Raw genomic sequence first — 7014 nt, 5'->3', positions numbered from 1 at the left:
CTATATATTCATGTATATATTTGTGGATTTTTCTGGTTATGAAGAATAAATTTCTAGAAATAAATTGTAGGTTCATAGCATATTAGAAATGTACTAAGACAAGATGCCAAACTAACCTCTAGAAATAATATAATCAAAGCAATATATAAGGATGTCAATTTTCTAAAACCATGCCAACACTGGATACTATCATTTCAAAATGTTATCAGTTTATGGATGCAAAATTCTATTTCATTGTTTATTTGGTATTTCTTTGATTATTATTGAGATTGGATGTTTTATTAACCCACATTTTTAATCAAATTGTATTTTTATGTCTTTGTGTCTGTGTGGTTATATCCGTAGCATTTTTTTTTAAATATACAGGATTTTTTTTTCTTGAGATTGTTCATATACCATATAATTACCAAAAGATCCAAAGTGTACAATCAGTTGCCCATGGTACCATTATACAGCTGTGCATCCATCACCACAATTATTTCTTCAATTTTTAGAACATTTTCACTAGTCCAGAAAAGAAATAAAGATGAAAAAAAGGAAACTGAAACCTTTTCATACCCCTAACCAGCCATTCATAGTATTGGTATAGTACATAGTACATTTGTTACTGTTGATGAAATAATGTTAAAATATTGTTAACTGTAGTACATAGTTTGCAATAGCTATATTTTTTCCTATATGCCTCTCTATTATTAACTTCTAGTTATAGTGTCATACATTTGTTCTAGTTCATGAGAGAGATTTCTAATCTTTGTACAGTTAGTCATGGACATTGTCTGCCACAAGATTTACTGTTTTATACATTCCCATCTTTTAACCTCCCTTTCCTTCGGCAACATACATGATTCTGAGCTTACCCTTTCCACCACATTCACACAACATTCAGCACTGTTAGTTATTCTCACAACATGCTACCATCACCTCTGTCCATTTCCAAATGTTTAAGTTCACCCTAGTTGAACATTATGCTTATAATAAGAAATTGCTCCCCATTCTTTAGCCTCATTCTATATCCTGATAACTTATATTTCATGTCTATTAGTTTATATATTATAATTAGTTCATATCAGTGAGAGCCTGCAATATTGTCTTTATGTGTCTGTCCTGTTTCACTCAATATAGTGCCCTCAAGTTTTCTTCATCAACCCATTTTTTTAAAGACAGTTTTGTTCACACATCATACATTCCATCCTAAGTAAACAATCGACGGTTTCATGTACAGTCACATATTTATGTATTCATCACCATCACCACTGTCTATATAAGGACCTCTCCATTTCTTCCATGAAGAAGGAGGAAGAGTCAAAGAAGGTAGAGAGACAAAAGAAAAAGAAAAAGAAAGAGAAAGAGAAAACAAACAAAAATGACAGCTAGGAGGTAACAAAAGGAAAGATAGCATTAAGCTAAAGTAGAATAAAGAGTCAGACAACATCACCAATGCCAAGAATCCCATACCCCTTCCTTATGTCCCCTCCATAGGCATTTAGCTATGGTACATTGCCTTTGTTATATTAAAGGAAGCATAATACAATGTTTCTGTTAATTACAGTCTCTAGTTTGCATTGACTGAACTTTTCCCCCAATCCCACCCCATTTTTAACACCCTGCAATGCTGACATTCATTTGTTCTACCTCACATAAAAACATATTTGTACCTTTTATCAAAATTGTTGAGCACCCTAGGTTTCACTGAGTTTTACAGTCCCAGTCTTTATCTTTCCTCTTTCCTTCTGTGTCCCACATGCTCCTAACCTTCTTCTTTAAACCATACTCACAGTCATCTTTGTTCAGTGTACTTACATTGCTGTGCTACTATCTCCCAAAATGTGTTCCAGACGTCTCACTCCTGTCTTTTCCTTTCTGTCTGTAGTGCTCCCTTTAGTGTTTCCTGTAGAGCAGGTCTCTTGTTCACAAACTCTGTCATCGTCTATTTATCAGAGAATATTTTAAGCTCTCCCTCATATTTGAAGGACAGTTTTGCAAGACATAGGATTCCTGGTTGGTGGTTTTCTCTTTCAGTATCTTAAGTATATCACCCCACTTCCTTCTTTCCTCCATGGTTTCTATTGAGAAACCCACATATAGTCTTAGCAAGCTTCCTTTGTATGTGATGGATCACTTTTCTCTTGCTGCTTTCAGGATTCTCTCTTTATCTCTGACATTTGATAATCTGCTTATTAAGTGTCTTGGCACAGGCCTATTCAGATCTATTCTTTTTTGGGGTACGCTGCACTACTTGGATCTATAATTTTATGTCTTTCATAAGAGATGGGAAATTTTCATTGATGATTCCCTCTGTGATTGTTTCTGCCCCATTTCCCTTCTCTTCTCCTTGACACATACATTCCTGCATTTCATTTTGTCATTTAATTCCCAGAGATGTTGCTCATATTTTTCCATTCTTTTCTCTATCTGTTCTTTTGTGTGTAGGCTTTCAGATGCCTTGTTCTCCAGTTCCTGAGTGTTTTCTTGTGCCTCTTGAGATCTGCTGTTGTATGTCTCCATTGTGTCTTTTGTCTCTTGTGTTGTGCCTTTCATTTCCATAGATTCTGCAAGTTTTTTTTTCAAACTTTTGATTTCTACCTTATGTACACCCAGTGTTTTCATTATATGCTTTATCTCTTTTGCCACATCTTCCCTAAACTTTTTGAACTGATTTAGCATTAGTTGTTTAAATTCCTGTATCTAAGCTGAAGTGTAAGTTTTTTCCTTTGACTGGGCCATAACTTTGTTTTTCTTAATGTAGGTTGTAGTTTTCTGCTGTCTAGGCATCTGGTTTCCTTGGTTACCCCAATCAGGTTTTCCCAGACCTGAACAGGCTCAGGTTTCAGAAGCAGGCAATAGTATCAAGTCTCCCTGAGGGTGAGTCTTAGAAGATTGATACACCCTGTGAGGCCTCAAGTCACTGTGCTTTTCTGCCCAGCAGGTGGCACCTGTCAGCCTGTAGCTCCTGACTCAAGTAAGGAGGTGTGGCCCATGGCTGTTTTCCCCCAGGCTCTGGGGTCTGGTTCTGAATGGAAGACAAGTAGTAGAGCTTGGCACTACCTTCTTCCTCTTAGGGAAAATACATCCCCTAGGGAGAGGTCATTAGCATTTGAATAGTCTCTCTGCCTCTGCTATCTCCACCCTTGTCTCAGTCAGAGCGCTGGGAACTAAAAATGGCTGAGGCTTTCTCCACTGAGCCAAAAAAGGAACAGAAAGCCTCCTTTCAGGGCCGGTCTGCAGCCCCCTTCAGTTTCACCCATCAGCCAGAGATAGCACTGGGTCCTCTGGGCTCCCCCTCCCTCCCAGAGAGGTCCTCCAGCTCTCCAAGGTCAGTCATCACCAAAAGCCTCTGTCTGCTTGTTGATGATTCATAGCTTGTATTCAGCAGTCCACGTTTGTCAAATAAAACCCCGGGTGGAGCTCAGCTGAGCTATGTTCACTTACTTGGAGAGTGCTGCTCTCTAGCACAGTGAGGCTTTGCAGTTTAGGCTGTTGGGGGAGGGGTTCCTGGTTTGGGTCCGCAGTTTTTACTTACAGATTTTATGCTGTGATCTCAGGCATTCCTCCCAATTCAGGTTGGGTATGATGAGTGAACGGTCACATTTGTCCCCCTGCAGTTATTCCAGATTATTTACTAATTGTTCCTGGTTGTTTATTAGTTGTTCCGGGAGGACTAAGTAGCTTCCACTCCTCTATGCCACCATCTTCTGGACCTCCCTATCCTTAGTATTTTTATACTACTGGGATATTTTTATACCACTAGAATACTTTACACTAATATTTTATACTACTATGATACTACTTCTTTTAAAATTGTAGGCTCTATTCATATTTTTAGAATAGGCTGCTTTGCAAACACACCTCCTCCCCAAAGTAAAATGATTATGCATAGGCATTTCTATAACTGAAAAATATATTTGTCACAATTCTTCCTTCTATATCTTCATCTCTTATGGGAGCATCTTCTAAACTACTTTTAATCAACAAAAATATTTTCCAGGAAACACATTCCATGGAAAGAATTCCTTGTAGCACCAAAAAGAGAACCTCATAGAAAGAAATATTTACCAATGAGGAAACTAATGTTTGAAGTTATTAAATATCTCGTCTGCAGTCACACAGCTAATAACTGACAGAGCCCACATTTTCTTCAGCTATTGGAACCAAGGAATAAATACTTAGAAAGTATAATTTATCTAAAGAAAGTGGCATTTGCAATCTTTCTGCAGAACAGGAATAACTTTTTATTCACTTAACTCTTCCCCTGGAGAAGTTCACATTTAAATTTGACATCTATGATCATTTAAAATCAGCCCCCTAAATTGTCTTGATTTGTGTTTAGAATAAGAGGCTACATGTGCAAATGATTTAACTATGGGAACCACTTTTAGCCTGGCACCCATTTTTGAAATTACAGTATAAATAAGCATATGCACAAACTGTCCCTGTTAAAATGACAGAATGTTTAAATGCTGAAAAACCTGGCAAAGATTCCCAGTGAGTCATAGACAATTGGGTGTGAACATTATCCATGATTCATAGATGGTAAAGTCTTGGGTGCATAAAGCCAGATGGAAAAATAAGTGGAAAGAAGCAAAACTGGCAAAAGCATAAATGATAATATCTTTCATAAATATGTCCAGGAGATGGAGTCTTGCCACAGAATTATGGATTGGTGTATAGCTCGCATAACATATTGGAGGTGTCATCTTTCAGGCTATACACTGTGAGAGAAATCACATCATCTTCTAAAACTTGGGACCAGGTACTGAAGCACATGGCATAAATAAAGACTAAAATGAAAATTCTCATGAAAGGAAAAATTTATAAGAATATTTCCCAAGAAAACATTTTCTACCTGTTTCAGTTTCTAGTCTGTTCAAGCAAATATCATGAAATGGGTTGACTTAAATAATGGGAATTCATTAGCTCATGGATTTGAGGCTAAAAGAAAGTCTAAATCAAGGCATCAACAAGGCAATGCTTTCTCCCTAAAGACTGTGATGTTGTAGGGCTGTCTACCGGTAATCCTTTGCAACTCTGTCATATGGCAAGGCACATGGCAGCAGGTCTCCTGGCCTATTCCTTTTCTTCTGGGTTTTATTGATTTCAGCTTCTTTCTTCCTGTGGCTTTCTCTGTGTGTCTGAATTTCATTCCACTTATAAAGGACTCCAGTAATGGGATTAAGACCCATCCTGATTGAGCTGAGCCATTCCTTCTTAACTAAAGTAATGTCATCAAAAGGTTCTACTTACAGTGGGAAAATGAATCCTGGTTTCTCCTTGCAGCTTATAGTAAAATGCAAGAAGAAATGGATAAGCTAAAAACTGAACTCTTCAGTACAAAGAAACTAGAAATTGATGTTTTGGAAAATTCTGAACCTGTCGAGATAGTGTGCTCTGAGACTAGGGCCAGAAGCAGCTCTATCAGAGATTTCCCTGAGCTTCAGGAAAGCAAGTCCCCAGAGAATTGGGATTCATGTGAGGGTTTAACTGAACATGCATCCAGTTAGCCATTTCAGTGAGAGTCAGGATTGGAAATGCAGGTATGCAGAAAGAACTGTGGAGAGTTCTATTGTCTGGTGGTTTGGACCCCTGTAAGCTGCATGCAGAGCTGGCAAGGTTTTTACAAAATTTGTATGAGCAGAACCACTGCCAGCCTGGACTGAAAGAGACAGAGAAGGGCAAAATAGAAGGAAGAATTTCCATCTCCACTTCATGCAGCCAGCTTCTCCTTGGGAATTCATCAAAAACCTTCATCAGAGTTCCCAACTTGTGGCCTACTCTACAGAATTCGGATTTGCCCATCCCCACAGTTGCATGAGCCAATTCCTATAATAAATTTCATAATAATTACACATTAACATAAACATCAACATAAATGTAAACATAAACACAAACAAATATCGGTTCTGTTTCCCTGGAGAACTCTAATACATAACTCAGAACATCGTCCTGAAACTTGTCAGACTTCATGAAGTGTAAGACCAGCATTATTAGCCATTGTTGCATTTATGCCAACAAACAGAAGGAGCCAGAGGGATTCTAGGTTACATGTCTGAGGAAAGAAGAGCACTTGCCAAAAAAAAAATCACAAGATATCTGTTGTGAGGGAAGTGGCTCCACCATGAAGGATGCCCTGTTGCCTTTAAAACCTGGTAGTGATTCAAGGTTGGCTGACAAGAAGCCAAGGAACCTGCTAGACAAATCAGTTTTAAGGCAGAAGTCAATTCATCTGGAAAGATTATTGCTGAGTCATACTTAACCACTTTTTTCCACTAAATGATTTAAAAGAGGACATACCTACAACCTTACAGTACATTGTATGGAGTCCAGAACCCCCCAGTAGCGTCCTTCTGGCAACCTATGCTGTCTGTAGCTAAGAATACCTCCAAGAACTCTTGATAATGCCAGGCCCAGCATCAGAGTCAAAGAAGATTATCTACTTCACCAGGTATAATCTAGGGCCAGCAGCCAAGAGGCAGCCACACTGATCATGGAGATTCAGCTACACTGATTGTCCTTCTAACTTTTGCATTGATGCTCCTATATTCTGAAGAATATACCTAGCCAATGAGTATATATTTGCCTTTGAGTTATAACATCGTTTTGTGTCTTAAGAGCTGTGACAAGTGCTTCATTAAACATTTTGCATTGGGTATAACCTAAGAATTATTTTAAAAAGATTATTTTGTATCTCTTCATTCTTTTTTTGATCCTTAAATTCAGTATAAATATAGGTAGACATTCAGAATATGCTCAGCAGTATGTCCCACTTAGTCTAAGGGACTAGAAGTCAAAAGTTCCGTCTCACAACTTGACCTGCTTTACAGGGAAACAACTTGTTTTTCATGCCTCAGCTTCCTTTTATGTAAATTTGTGACACTTTTCTGTATAGCTCTTTGAAATCTTTGGATAAAAAAATGGTGTTTTAAGTTCCACTGAGTATTATTAGTCACTCAATACCATTTATATAGTAGTCAGTTTCTAATGATATGGGGATAGAATAGTTGAAAAGGGGAAGTAAAA

The 7014-nt window shown here is 37.9% G+C and overlaps 1 pseudogene; it reads left to right on the top strand.

The window, feature by feature from the left end:
* Nucleotides 1-5484: 5484 nt before the first annotated feature.
* On the top strand, nucleotides 5485-6587 carry LOC119530346 (annotated as a pseudogene).
* Nucleotides 6588-7014: the final 427 nt, after the last annotated feature.

This window comes from Choloepus didactylus, chromosome 3 (assembly GCF_015220235.1).
Source record: "Choloepus didactylus isolate mChoDid1 chromosome 3, mChoDid1.pri, whole genome shotgun sequence".
Classification (NCBI taxonomy): Eukaryota; Metazoa; Chordata; class Mammalia; order Pilosa; family Megalonychidae; genus Choloepus; species Choloepus didactylus.
Note: the sequence above shows the minus strand (reverse complement) of the source record. Positions and strands in the feature narration are given on the sequence as shown.